The sequence below is a fragment of the Sminthopsis crassicaudata genome, chromosome 2 (assembly GCF_048593235.1).
Source record: "Sminthopsis crassicaudata isolate SCR6 chromosome 2, ASM4859323v1, whole genome shotgun sequence".
Classification (NCBI taxonomy): Eukaryota; Metazoa; Chordata; class Mammalia; order Dasyuromorphia; family Dasyuridae; genus Sminthopsis; species Sminthopsis crassicaudata.
Genome location: NC_133618.1, coordinates 381,820,327 through 381,835,836, shown reverse-complemented (window position 1 = coordinate 381,835,836; position 15,510 = coordinate 381,820,327). Strand labels below are relative to the sequence as shown.

At 32.0% G+C, this 15,510-nt stretch overlaps 1 long non-coding RNA gene across 1 annotated transcript in view; it reads right to left on the bottom strand.

The window, feature by feature from the left end:
• Nucleotides 1-15,510, bottom strand: part of LOC141556715 (uncharacterized) — a 116,220-nt gene that overhangs the window by 34,765 nt on the left and 65,945 nt on the right. The window contains exon 3 of the long non-coding RNA XR_012486617.1: nucleotides 2,257-2,364. This is a non-coding gene — a long non-coding RNA (uncharacterized LOC141556715). The remainder of the gene's footprint in view (nucleotides 1-2,256; nucleotides 2,365-15,510) is intronic.

The window sequence follows — 15,510 nt, the reverse complement described above, 5'->3', positions numbered from 1 at the left end:
TAATTACTTCTCTACATAACATATGAAATATAATAGAGATGAAATGTTACATTTGAGTTAATTTTGGTGTTTAAATATATCTTTGTTCTGTGGTAAAATATTAGGCAGCAATTTGGGGGTCATTTAAGTGAATTTTGTAGTAAAAATGTAGATGATCCTGTAATTTAAATAAACACTTTCTTGAGTTTCCTAGAGACTTTGGAGGAAGAGAACCCTGTTTTGGTTTAAATGCTGATGTTTATAGAATTTACTTTACTTCTTTCAGGGTGACATTCTATACTCATTCCACCAGATTCCAGTTACTCCAGTCATTCTTATGGTGCCACATTCAAATTTGCCTGGTTATATAGTATAATAGAATAGGGACTGAATCAGGAGTCAAAATATCGAGGCTCAAATTTAGGATTTACCAGCTGTCTGAACATTAATAAATCACTCTATGTTTCTAAGATTACTTTCATCTATAAAAGTTAGGCAAGGGATGTATGTAAAAGAATAACAAGAGTTCAGGAAGCAGCTTCAACTAAAGAGACAGTTTTGTAGTGACCAACAGTTGCTACATTTGTGATTTTGTAAGAATCAAGTAATGCTTTTGCTTATTGGTTTTTTATTCTAAAAGAGAGAGTAGAAGAGACTGAGGAATAAATCTCCTCTTTCTAGATTATAAGATTAAAATTTATTTTTTTAAGACAGAAGAAACAATTCAGGGAGGAAACAAAGAAGAAAAGAGGTCTGAAAAGACACAGGAGAATTCTCATTTATACCAAGAGGTTTGAGGGTAGAAAAAATATATCAAAGAGAAGGAATAAGGCTCACTTTTCCTTTTTAGACAAATTATTTGATGTGAACATATTCCTTTACAAGGGTTTACTATGAAAAGAGGAAGCATTATCAAGTGAGATATCATCTGGAAATCATCAGAGAAAAAATATAAGTAGTGATTAGAGATGAATCCCTGCTAAGAGTAGCCAAAGAAGCTATTTGTCAGTTTTTTTTACAAATAACAGATATCTGCTGTATCCTAACATATACTAGGAATCAGGCAGCAAGCCTCTCAAAACTGTTCAAAACTGAAAATTTTGTTTTAATGTCAATTCATATAAGGACAAATGATACCTAAGAAATAGCCCAGAAAGCATTCTTAAAGAATTTGAAGCCTTAAGCAAAGACTTCAAACAAAAAAAGGAAAACTTTAGGGCCATATGTGATGTTTTTAATTATAACCACTAATTGAAAATAGTATAGTAGAAAGAGTGTAGTAGTTAGAATCAGAGAATATAGGTTTATATTTGAAAATTATTTATATAACTTTGTTATGGCCTCCAGCTTTTTCATCTGTAAAATGGTAGGTCAGGGGAAGGAAGACTAGATGATTTCTAAATTCTCCTAATGCCTCTAAATGTATGAGCTTTCAATTTTGTATAAGTCTTCATTTTAAAATGCATTTCCTGCATATGTTAGATTGTTGGATTTTATTTTCTTATTCATTGTCACTCTTTTGTTTTATTGGATTTTAAAATCCATTTACATCAAAGGTTAGGCTTATTATGCTTGTGGCTTTCCTTTATTCATTTTTAATTAGTTTTTCCCCTTTTAAGTCAGAACTTGGTTTAAGGGATCAGTTTTCTTTGTGATATTTTGTTTCTAATCTATTAAATAGATACAATTTACACAGACACTCTACTTGTCTCTTGCTTTCATTTACCTACCTTATCTCAAGTTCTTATAATTTACTTAAAACTTTAACTTCTCTTTTTTATATATTTAGTTGTCTGATCCCATTTCCTTATCTGTGAAATGGAATAAAAATACTTTTACTTTTCATCTCATATGATAATTGTGATGAAATTCTTTTGCAAATTTCAAAACATTATTAAAATGTGAATTATTATTTTAACATTGCTTCCTATTGGTGCACTGCTTTCACTTGAAAGGCAACTGGTAGACTGTCCTTGAACATCATTAGGGAACATATAACATATCTGTGTCTCTTTTAATAATTGTTCTAGGCTCTGAGTATGTGCACTAAAGAGTTGGCCAGTGATGCTTCATGCTTCAGCTTCAATATTCAATAATGGCTTTTTCAAATATTCTCTCTCCTGAAAGCCATGCTTAGCAGTAGCTTGCGATAATTCTCCTTCAAAAGGACATCTTTTAAAATATTTTAAAACAGATATTGATGAGAGAGAAACTAGACAACCCAGTAAAGTTATGTAAAATCACCACAAAACGTTATACAAACTTAAATGGACTTACATTCTCTGGAGAAAGACTCCTTTCTTATACAAACTTAAATGTCCCCACATCCTCTGGAAGCAGGAAAATCTTAAGTAGTCTTGCCTATTCAGTTCTATTATTCTGTTTCTGTATAAAATAAAATTTTCAAATTATGTTTCTTTGCAAAATCACTTCTCTCTCGCGTGATTTGCCCACCAAAACATCTTGGCGTTTATTTCTAACCAATAAAACCTTTCTTATCACAGCTTTGAGTACCCAAAATTCTTTCACTATGGACCCACCCATAGAACTTTGGAGGGAGAAAGACTGAAGCTCCATCCCTGTCCTATACCATCCCTCATCAATACAAAGTTGCTCTTTAAATTTTTCTTCTTTGGGTTAAAGATTCTGATTTCATTTTTTCCTCATTAAATATAGTTTTTAGTCATCTCTCCTGATCACACCTTATGTTCTGTTTTATTTTGTGATCCATTAGCCTTGTCTTCATTACTAACTATTCCTTCTACTCCATATCCTGATTCTGAGCAATTTTATTTTTTTTTGTTCCTCATTCCTGGAACTCCCTTCTTTCTCATCTCTACTTCCTGGTTTCCTTCATGTATCAACTAAAATTACATATTTTATAAACAGGCTTTCCATAAACCTTTCATAATGTTGGTATTTTCTCTCTGTGTATTATCTCTTAATTTATCCTGCCTGTATCTTGTTTGTTCATAGTTGTTTATATATTGTCTCCTCCATTAGACTGAGTTCCTTGAGAAAAGGCATTATTTTTTTTCCATTCTTTGTATCCCAAATGCTTAGCATATACCTAATAAATACTTCTTGTGTTGACTTCTTCTTTCTTATGGATAAAATCCAGAATTGAATACAAAACTCCAGATCTGGTCTGAGTAGGGCATAAAATGGCATTTACTTTTTGGCTGCCAGGTCACATTGTTGGCTTATGTTAAGCTTATTGTCCCCTGAAAACCTCTGATGTTTTTCCTCTGAATTAAATGAGATGTTTCTCAATTGTTTATTTGATTTTTTTTTTAATCCTAAGAGCAAGATAGTGCATTTTATCTCTAATGTGTTTCATCTTGTTAACATGAACCTACTATTTTAGTCTGTGGAAGCCTTACTTTCATTATCAGTAAAAGGTAAGCAGTTAGTTTAAATGATTTCTGAATCTCTGCTAGGTGAAACAATCTGACTAATGTACCCAGTAAGAGGCAGATTTGAGACTAGAAGCCAGGTCATTCCAGGATTCTTTCACACACTGAAAATACAATATTCTTTGGCCATTTTGAGTCACATGAGGTTGCATGGAGGATTCTTTCATGAATATTTGCTCATGCATAAAATCTTTCCTCTCTCTCTTTTGTTCTTGGCTCTGAAACATCTCAAGAACAATAAGAGAACAGTCATACCCAGCTATACACATACAGCTATATTGAAAGTACTAATATCATTTTCAAAAGAAACTGAACTACTATAAAATTTCAACTCTGAAACAATACTCTCAATGTAAAGAGCTGTCCAGGACAAGTGCCCCCAAAGTGAAAGTAGGAAATAAAAAGACCATACTTAAAACATTCTTTAGAGACAATCAATTGGAGAGAATCAGTCTTTGACCTTTTGGCAGGAGCTCTCAGAATTCTGGTTTTCTCCCAAAGGGTGTGGGGCTCTGATCTAGTCACCCTAACTCTTTAGTCTTCAGGATGAGAATATTTGTGCAATTTACTCCACAGAATTATTAGAAGGGAAGATCTGTGAAAAGTACAGCACTTTAGATCTGTGACCTACAGTAAAATCCTTAACTACTATTCCACTATTGGAAATTGATCAGATTTCCCAAATGAGACACAACTGTGATGTTAATGTGTCCATTGACTAATGGACAACAAATCAACAGTTGAGTTTACACTCTCCATTCTAGGTGGGTGGGACAGGTGCTAGACCCCTTTCCCCAAATTAACTAATCAGAGACATCTTCAGATACAAAGAGAAGGCATTTATTCAGTCCCTGCAGGGAAAGGCCCAGCACACCTAGGAAGCATCTCAGATCCTAACATGTGCCTGACTTAACAAGCAGGAAACAGTAATGCTGGTTAAATAGCAAAAGACCCAACCCTTTCCATTGGATATTATGAGATGTGAGAAATTAGGATAAGAGATCCCTTTACAGCTATGGGATCCCCTTGGTGGGTAGTGCAGGTTTTGCAAAAGAATTAGCAAACCCTCATGAATACAGGCACTAGGTTTGTGGCAAAGAATGAAAACAGTACACTAAGAAGATAACTTTCTTAGCAAGCAAACTCTTGATTAGGATTTTTGCAAAGATGGATTTACACTGGGTAGAAAATATCTTCATCTGTGGGCAAAATCCTATTAGGATTTTTCCAAAGATGGGTTAACCAACACTTGATTATATTGGGTTAATCTAAGCCTGAGGCTGGGGAGCTTTTTGACCCACTCAATAGAGGGTGTTGACTATGCCCCAGGCCAAGATTTCCAATTGAATGAGATTACTTATCTGGGAATTATCCAGGAGGGGTGCCTGGAGAGTCAGGAACACCCTTCCAGCAAAGAAGACACAGTTTATATCAGAGCCCCCCCAAGGTTTAAGGGGACACAATTTACATCAGATAGACTAAAAGGAAGTAATCATCATTGAACCGTGGTCACCAATGTTATATTCTTTTGGCCATATCACTTCTTGTTAGTTTCTGCAGCTGATTTAGGGGCTGACCTTTAGAAAACTCTAGGCCAAGGGACCATGTGATTTCCTGCATCCTGGTCCCAAGACCTGATCTTTTGGCTCTGCAGACCCCTGGGAATAAAGATCATGTGACCTAGTCCTTTTTTTTTTTTTTTTTTTTTTTTTTTTTTTTAGAAAACTTTACCTGGCCAGTTTACCCATTCATAGGAAACTTTTTTTTTTTTTTTTTTTTTTTTATTTCTATTGGTAGAGATTCAACCTGAAATATTTGTGCTTTGGGAAATTAACTGAAATGGTATTCAGGAAATGTGCCATGAAATAAGACTTTAATAGATAAGGAAGAAGAAAAAGTTAGAGAACCTGACATACATGCATAGTAATCTAGGGACAGGGGGAAATAATCCATAAGGAAGAGAGGCTAGGAGAAAGAGAAAAGCTCATACAGTTCAGCATCTGATAACTTCCTATTTTAACTGATTATTCTTGCTAACTAAGCTGTCTAACAAAGCTGTGCTCTGGAACAAAGACCTGATTGCTCTATACTAATTAAATTTTGACTTAATTTTAACTAAAACTAGTTTAACTAGGTTTGTGATAGATGGGCTCAAATTTAATTACTTTCACTGTTGTGTTATATTCTTTTTTTTTTCAGTGATATGGAAACTTTCATTGTATGTAATAGTTAACAAGTTTGATAAGTTTGTCTGTTCTTCCCAGCTGTACTGTAAGCTCTTTATGAGCAAAGACCCTGTCTTGCAATCATTTCTATTTCATGTAGGACTTTGTTCAGGGCTTTCTTCCTAGTAGGCGCTCAAAAATAGTTGTTGAAATTATGTGGGTAATGTATTGACACATTATAAAACAGTAATTATAAAAATTATTTGATACCAGGTAATAAATAACAAAAGTATGATGAGGTTAAGAGAGATAGCCTAAGATACAAATAATTAACAGGAAATTCCTGTCTTAGGAGAGGTTAAAGGAGATAACTTGAGACACAAATAATTAATAGAATTTTAGAAATTCTTGTCTTATATACAAATCTCTCTGGAACCTCTTGGATAACATCTCTATACAATGACCCTGATTATGTATAAAAAGAATTTCCAAAATTCTATTCCTTGCACTTGGTTTATCCTTACCTTGTGCCGCCAACTGTGCTCTGGCGTCCCCAGCTCTATCTCTTTACTATCAATAAAGACTTTGTTTTAACACAGCATTGAGTAGCAAATTCATTCCCTAACCAGACTCGGCCTTTGGTACTTGGGAGGAGAAGAAAGCATTGAACCTTCTTTCCCTTTGAGCCTCATTTTATTCTCCTCATCAAGTAGTCCAGTAGAACAGATAGTCCAAATTCAGGAGCAACTAAATACAATAGTCTGGTGTTTTGTAAATCCAAGAGTACAATCTACTTGGAGGAAAACTCACTCTACCACAAGAACTACCATAAAAATTGGAGAGTAGTCTCTCAGAAATTAGGTTTAGGTTAAAGTCAGCACCATACCCTACAATTAGGTTCTGATATCTTAAAAAAAAAATTAGTGGACAAAAAGTGAAACAATTTTCATAATTATAACTAGGAGAAAAAAATGATAGCCAAAGGATAGAGAAAGATAATCCTGCAAAAGATTAAAGAAACAATTTAGATAAGATAACATTTTAAAGATTTTTTTTGCATTAGTTAGAATCAGTAAAGTGGTTAAATGGTGAAAATATTCAAAGCTTAAACTACCTTTACTAAGAGTTTGATAGCTAAAATATACAGGGAATTGGCCCAAATATAAAAGAATATGGACTATTTCTAAAAGTCAAATAGTCAAGGAATATATACAGTTAAAAAAAAATAATTATAAATTAGTAACAACTAAATGAAAGACTGCTCCAGATCACTAATAATAAGAGAATTATGAATTTTAGTTGGGGCAGCTAGGTGAAACAGTGAATGGAATGCTGGGTCTGAAGTCAGGAAGACTCATCTTTCTGAGTTCAAATCTGTCCTCAGGCACCTTGTACAAGTCACTTAACCTTGTTTTCCTCAGTTAGTTATCTGTAAAAGGAACTGGAGAAGGAAACGGCAAAACATTTCAGTCTCTTTGCCACGGGGTCATGAAGACATGACTGAAACAAAGGTATAATAACAACATGAATTTAAATTTAGGTTTTTGGGATTAAAGTTTGGGGAATTTGGAGAACTTGGAAGTCAAGTCCAATACCCTCATTTTACATTTGATGAAGCTTAGGTCCAAAGAGGCTGAATAATTGACATGGGATCATACAAGAATGTATCTAAGGCTAAATTTGAACACCTACATATACATACACACAAACTAAAAGGAAAAAAGGAAAAAAAAAAAAGAAATGTGATGATACTGCAGAGTTTTTGATCTTTATGTTGTAAGAGATTTCATTTCACACATGGAGGTATGAAAATGAATGTTCTCCCATGGAGTGGTTAATGTGAGTTTTTTCTTCCTTAATGTAGATGGTCTTTATGAGTAGCTATAGCTAAAGAATCCAGGTATACGAAGATCTGGTTATGACACTCCTAATACTAGTCAAGTTGGTCCTTTGATGACAGAAACACAAGCCTTTTGCAGAGACTGAACTGAAAATCTTTATAATTTAGTGTTACCTATAGAGCTTGACTTTTCCTGTGAAAAATTTTGAGAATACAGGGACAAATAGATGATAGAGTGTTTTTGGTCAGGAGTCAGAAAGTCCTTAGATGAAATCAAGCTTCAGACACTTCTTAATTGGATGGCCTTGAGTAGATGATATATGCTTCAGTTTCTTCATTTATAAAATGAAGATAATAAAAGCACCTACCTCTCAGGGTGGTTATAAGGAAAAAGTGGCATAATAATTGTAAATCACTCAACAGTTTCTGTAACAGAATAAGTGCTATATTAATGTAAGTTATTTATTATTATGATATTTATAACAAATTGAAGTCACAGAAGAGATTTGTGGAGAAGGTATAGGGTGGCTAATAGTGATAATACAAATTATGATAAATAATTTATATAAGATGTATTTTACAACTTATAAGCTTTGATGTACATGATATATTAAGAAAACCAAAATAAGACATATCTTTTGATACAGTTTACCTTCTCTGGGCTTCAGTTTCCTCACCTGTAAAAGAAAGGGTTTAAACAATCTTTCAGTCTGAAGGTTTTTTATTTATTTATTTTAAACTTAAATACAAAATAGGAAAAGAAAAAAAAATTGCCATGTGCACAGTAGAACATAAGAAGATTCAAAATATAAAATAATAAATTTTCATTTCAAGAAAGCCAATATCATATATCATGTTCAGAGCTAGCCATCTTTGCTTCTTTTAGGTATAATTTTATTCTCTGCTATGTAGTTTTTTACTTATTCTTTTTTCCCCTTCCTCCCTTGCCTCCCCCCAAAAAAGGCTACAATTAAGCATGGATATATATATATATATATATATATATATATATATATATATATATATATATATATATATATATATATAATATATACACACACATGTATGTATATATATATATATATACATGCACACATATATGTACTTATATGTGTATATATAAATACACAATATGTATATATAATACATGTATATATATATATATCTATAATCATACATATATATATGTATATATATATATATATATCTATAGATATTCATATGTCTCTATGTAAGATTATTTGTCCTCTGTTTCTTTGAAGGTGTATAACATCTTCCTTCCAGAGTCCAAGCCTTTCTATATTTTTCTAGCTCCACCAAGGCATCATTTTCTCATCAAAACAATATTCCAGCCTTATACTCCCTTGTTATTTTAAATAGTCTAAAACAATATTGATTAATGGCATATATAATGTAGTTTCTCTATTTTTTGTTTTTGGTTAAATCTATTTTAATTTTAACTTTTGTCTGATATAATTTCTATTCCTACTTTTTTAACATAATAAATTCTACTTTCATCTTTATTTTATGTTTGTATTTATCTCTTATATTCTATGTCTGGATTCCTTTACTGCTTTACTGCTATCCATTACTTTGCTCTCCTATTATTTAATCTACCCTACCCCAAGGATCACTCCCTTATTCTCTCCCCCCATCTTTCCCCCTGTCTTCTTGTCTCTATCTACATTTAGAAGGCTTTTATAGCCTTCCAAATATAAATGTTGTTCACTCTTTAGCCCATTTCTATTAATCTATATACCTTCTCCCATCCTTTAGTCTTAAGTTTTTTGAATTTACCAAAAATCTTTGTCCTTCCCACATGTCATTTCTGTAAATTGAAAAAAAAGGAGTGCCTTAAAGATGTAATCCCTAACATTAGCTGAAATGTGCTATACTGGCACCACAATTCATCCTCAGGTAGCTCCCTCTAAACAACCTCACTCTGAAATATTGAGAGCTTCCTGTTCTCTGAGATGTATATATGGGTAGAGAGTTTGGGTTCTTCTTATCTGACTCCATCATTTTATGCATAAGTAATTAAAAAGACTGGATTATATATAGAGTGAGAAAGTCAGGGCTAAATTGAAATCATTTGACTTCCATCTAGTCTGGCTTTCACCATATCACCTTGACTTGATCTACTTATAATAAATATTTATGGAAGGAAATCTCTGAAGTCATTGAAAAACTGCATTGAGTTCCTAGTATTAGGTGCCATCTTACATATATGAAAATCAAGGAATCATAACATCACAGGATTCAGAACATGAAGGGAACTGAGAAGACAACCAGTTCAAATCAATCATTGTGAAGACACAACAATCTAGAAAGGGAAAGTGATTTATTCAAATAATAAATTACATAAGTAGGAAGCAGTGGAATCAAGATACAAACCCAGATCCTTTGATTACAAATCCAAATCTTTCTTTGATTAGTTATCTAGTACTGACTGAGTTCCTCCTATGTACCTAATAATATTTGATGTGCTTTAGAGGACACAGAAGTTATAAAGAGCTTATAATATAGTTTGGAAAACAAAACTAGGACACATGAAGTAATTAGAGAACAATTATGTACCAAGCTGTATGGTTCTGACTATAAGTATGCAGGTAATTCAGAGAAGGGAGAGATGGATTACTTTAATCTTTTGGTCTACATCTTTTCATTTATTATGCTTTCCAAGTGCTGAAGTTCCTGGAAAATTAGAAATGTCATATCGAGTCAAACATATGATTAGCCAGTCCAGAAGTTAGTCTTTGACAGAAAAATCAGAGAAGATGTTACATAACATTTACATCTATATAAATACATAGATATTGATATATCAAACATAGTCATGTTAATATCTAAATATTAATATGTATATCTTTATTTATAACTACATTTCTATAGGACTTTAAGGCTGGGGATTTAATTTCCTCATAGCAAGTCTGCAAGATTCCTATTTAAACAACAATATAAATAATGATAATTTCATAATAAGTTCATAGAATCATAAGACTTTGAGTTTAAAGGACTCTGATGATAATTTAACTTTAATTTTACAGATGAGGAACCTATATTCCATAGATAGGACATGAGATTTGAAAGGAGAATTGTACTCCCACTAAGTAAGTTATATTACAAAGAAGTGATCTAAAAACTATTTGGTGATAATTAAAAAATAAAAAAAGTAAATCAGTGGAACAGATTAGATAACAGGATCAGAAACAACTTCACAAAATAAACTAATATTCTAAAAGCTCAAGTGCATTAACTACTTGCAGAAGAACTCCCTATTTGAAAAGAATTGTTAGGAAAACTGAAAAGCAATGTGAACAGAAATTAAGGTTAGATTAATATCTTATACTATAAATTTCAAGAGATCAAAAATAGAGACATGAACTGGATAGAAAAGGTTATTCTGTGACAAAAGAAATTAAATCAAAATCAAACACCTTTTGCTGCTTCGTTTGAGTTTATCAAAAAAGGAAGAGAGTATTTCAGAAACACATATTAATGGAATTTATTTAGAAGTAGTTTCCAGTGATAGTTATGAAACTCCTTGGCATAACTATATTTTTAAATCTTATTTTTATTGATATTTTTGCTTTTAGACCACTTTAATTTCTGAATACATCTCAGTCCCTTTTCCCATTCAGCAAGCTATCCTTGTAACCAAAAACAGAAGAAAAATTCTAACATACATTCCATCTTTAGCATGCACGCATGCACATGTGCATATGCATAAACACACACTGTATATATACACAAACCCACATGTATACATATATGCATATGCATATTTATCAACACATGGTTTATACACATACACACACACACACAAATACCTAGTAATAGTATTAGCTACCATTTATATAGGATTACAAGGCATGCAAAGTGCTTACCAATTTCATTTGAGATACAACAACTCTGGAAGATAGGTGCTATAGTTATATTCACATTTTATAAATAAGAAACCTGAGGCATACATAGGTTAAGTGTCTTCTCCAGTGTCCATTACTTGAGATAAGATTTGAATTCATTTCTTCCTGCCTCCAGACATGTCCTTTGTCCAATGTGCTATCTGGTATCTTTGTCTAATTTCTGGACAAAGAGGGGAAAAATGTGTATGTATGTGGCATGTATCCATATATATCTATATCTATGTATCTCTCTCTCTTTCTCTCTCTCTCTCTCTCTATTTATATATATATATACATATATATGTATATATATATATATGTATATATATATATATATACATATATATATATATATATACACAGTACAGATATATGTGTATTTCAGAGATGGAATCTAACTCAAAATTTCTCTTCAATGGTGAGGCATAATTAAATTATTCAAGATATAGTAAGTATAAAAAAGAAAATGCTTAGGTTTCATGACTTAAAATAAAATCAAGATGGTTCAGAGCATTTAGTTATAGTACCTTCAGTGGTAGATTTTAAGTCCCCAAAGTTTGACAATTAAATAACTATATATCTAAGGACAAATCACTATATCTCAGCCTCTATTTTTTCTTCTTCAAAATGGAGATGATACTTAATCACCAGTCTTACAAAAATGTTTTTAAGTTTTTAAGGATCAAAAAAAATGGAGTTATTACTTTGGTAATTTAGATTAGTATAACGGAACTATTCATCTCCTTTATAATTTTCTAATTTCTTATTTTCTGTTATTTTAATGGCATTTTTAACAGAATAAATATTGATATTTATAGTTAAGAAGTTTACAAGGTTTGTTTGAAAATATATTATTCATATAATTTTATTTTTGTGGAATATCTCAAGCCTGAATCCATATTTAACTACAAAGTTATGCTATTTCAGCATTCCTTTTAAAAATTTGTTTAAATATTCTTCAAACTATAGGGAGTCATTCTTCAATTATCTTTAGTCAGATCTGAGACAATTTTTGGACTCTATTTTAGCACTTAAGAAGTCCCCCAAAACAAAATTAACTTTTCTTTCTTTGTCCTTGAATTGTTATAGAAAACACTATTGAAATGAATCCTAAAGCTATTAGTATTGTTCTGTAACTGTTAAGTCCCAAACACAATTTCGCCCCCTGAAAATGTAGTTATTGAATATTTTTAAAGAGTATTTTCCTGCTAAATCTCAGTGTTAAATTGAGCACTCTATTCATGATGGTTTCTTCAAATATAACATTCTTGTGGCACAATATGAATAATGAAGAATATTTTCAAACGCATGAATGCTTCTGAATAAAAACTAATATGCAAGATGTTAAGAAGAAATGATGGTGCTTCATTAGTCGATATCTCTCCATTTAAATAATACTAGGAGGTCAAACAAACTTGATAATTCAAGACTGATTCTCTACTATATTTAGTTTTCTAATTCCAGTTCTTTCCTTCCCTCTTCATTGCCTTTGGCAAGAAGTCTTTTCCTTTCCTCCCTCTCACACTCTTAAAGAAATGAGAGGAACTTCAGAATCTGTTTAATTCAATTCATATTTTAGGAGGAAAAATAGAGAAATTTTAATTATTTAAAGGTAATACTTATAGCAACCTTTTTAGCACTTTAGACCACTGCTGCCTCAAATAGACAAAATGAATTATTTTAAGGTAGGAGCTATGTCTATTGGAGAATATAGTCATATTCTCCACAAAACTGCTGAAGAAAAAGCTGAGTCACCATCTGTGACAATTTTATGCAGTGGAAACAGCAGTAGATCTGGACTCAGAGGCTGGGTTCAAGTCTCAGGTCTGCCCTTGATTATCTTATGACCTTGAGCAAGTCATCTACTCTAGATCTATTTTAGAAGAACTCTAATGTTCTGTCTGAAGCAGCTAGGTGGCACAGTAGGGGCTGAAGTTAGAAAGAACAAAGTTCAAGTCTAGCCTCAGATATTTACTTGTGTGATCCTGGGCAAGCCACTTAATCCTGTTTGCCTTAGTTTCCTCACATGTAAAATGAACTGGAAAAGGAAATGTCAAATCTTTGTCAAGAAAACCTCCAAATTCAACACTAGTTCATATTTGAACACTATAGAAAAATGATTCAAATATAACAATAATGTCCATCTAAGATCAAATTCAAGTTCTTATGACTCTGAAATAGCATTAATGTGGTGGGGTGACTTTGGGGCATGAAATACCAGCTTCACAATATTATCTTCCTTGAATTTACTTATTTTGTGTATATTGTTTCCTGTCATTATAAAATGAACTCCCTAAAGGCAATAATTTTTTTTTTGGTTTTTATGCCCTAAGTACTTACCACTCCACTTGGCATATAGTAAATGCTTAATGAATGCTTATTAAATGTTAAATGAATGAATAAGGTACTTAAGGAAAAAAAATAATTAAACAATCCTGTCATCAAGGAGTTTACTTCTGACTAGAGAGAAACAATACATATAGAGTTAATTAAGTACAATATATATATTTTTTAAAAATCAGCAGCTAGAATAACTATACAGTGGCTAGAGCACTAGATTTATCACTAGAAAGCAAAGTTAAATCCTGTCAGAGACAAACTCTTACAAGTTATGTGATTTTTGATAAAGTCCATTAATGAAGACTTCCAGCCTCAGTTTCCTCAGCTATAAAATAGAAATAATAGCACCTCCTTCACAGGGTTGTTATGAGGATACTGAGATGATATATAAAAGGTGCTTTGAAAACCTTAAAGCTGTAGTAGATATGCCACATCACTTACTTTTCTTCTTTTTTCCCTAATAAAAAGTTTGTAAGTATGAAGAAGGAAGTAGCAACCAGGAGAATCAAGACAGGTCTTTTTTTCTGGAAGGAACACTTGAGTTGAGTAAGGAAAGAAGCAATGAATTGTAAGAGTGTGTGAGGGGAGAGAGTGAATTCCAAGCATAGAGAACAGCCAGCCTCTCAGAAGAACAAAGATTGCAAGAAGTAATGTCAAGTACAAAGCATGGCAAGTAGATTAGTTTGGTTGGAATAGAGGGTGTGTAAATTAAATTAATGTACAATAAGTCTCAAAAAGTATTTAGAGTTATATTGTGAAAGATGTCGTGTCAAATTCTAAGTAAAGTAGAAAGGAAAAGGATGATTGAAGGATGATTTCAAGGTTATGAAACTAGGTGGCTAGAAGAATGCCTTCCACAGAAATAAGGAATTTATAAAAGGTGGGTTAAGGAAAGTGATAATAAATTCTGTTTTGGGTATTTTGAATTTTCAATGTTGATATTCAGTTGTAATTCAAGGCTCAATTTATTTTCTTATAGTCTATTGTAGTTGGGTATGTAGAATTAGGAGTCATTTGTATGTAGATGACAGTTAAGTCCATGGATATGATAAGATTGCTAAGAGAATAAAGAAAAAAAGAAGATGGCCCAGAACAGTCTTGGGAGATCTTCATGATTAGAACTTGAAAAGTTCTAGAAAAGGATAGAATCAGGACAGAACTGTGTCATGAAAACCCAGGAAGGTTAAGGTGTCTAGGAAAGAGAAGTTATCAACTATGGTAAGAGCTGCAAAATGGTTAAGAAAAAGGAGAATTTAGAAAAATTCATTAGTTTTGACAATTAAGAGATCATTAATAATCTTTAAGAGAGCAATTTTAACTTAGTAGTGAGGAAATCAGAAACCAGATTATAAAAGATTGAAAGGTGAAACAAGTACAGACAATGATTATAGATGACTTTTTATAGGAGTTTGATTGCAAAATAAATAAGCTAGCACTTATATAGTACTTATTACTTATGAGACATAGTCCTAAATAATTCAGAAATATGATGTCATTAGGTCCTCAAGAAAAAAAATTGAAAATTGTTTTATCATTACTCACCTTTTACAGATGAGGAAATTAAGGCAAGTAGAGATTAAATGACTTATCCAAAATCACACATCTAGATAGTGTCTAAGGCCAAATTTGAATTCAGGTCTTCCTGACTCCAGACAGGGCTTTATCTATTTTATCACCTAGCTGCCAAAAAGAGCTAGGTTCAAATAGGAATTCTTCCTTCTTCCACTGGCTTATAATTTTTAAATTTATATTATTATTATATTATTACAATTTGTATTCTCATATTATTAAATTATAATTATATATAATTTTATTTATTTTGTTAAATATTTCCAAATATATGAAAAATTGAACATTCTGAGTTC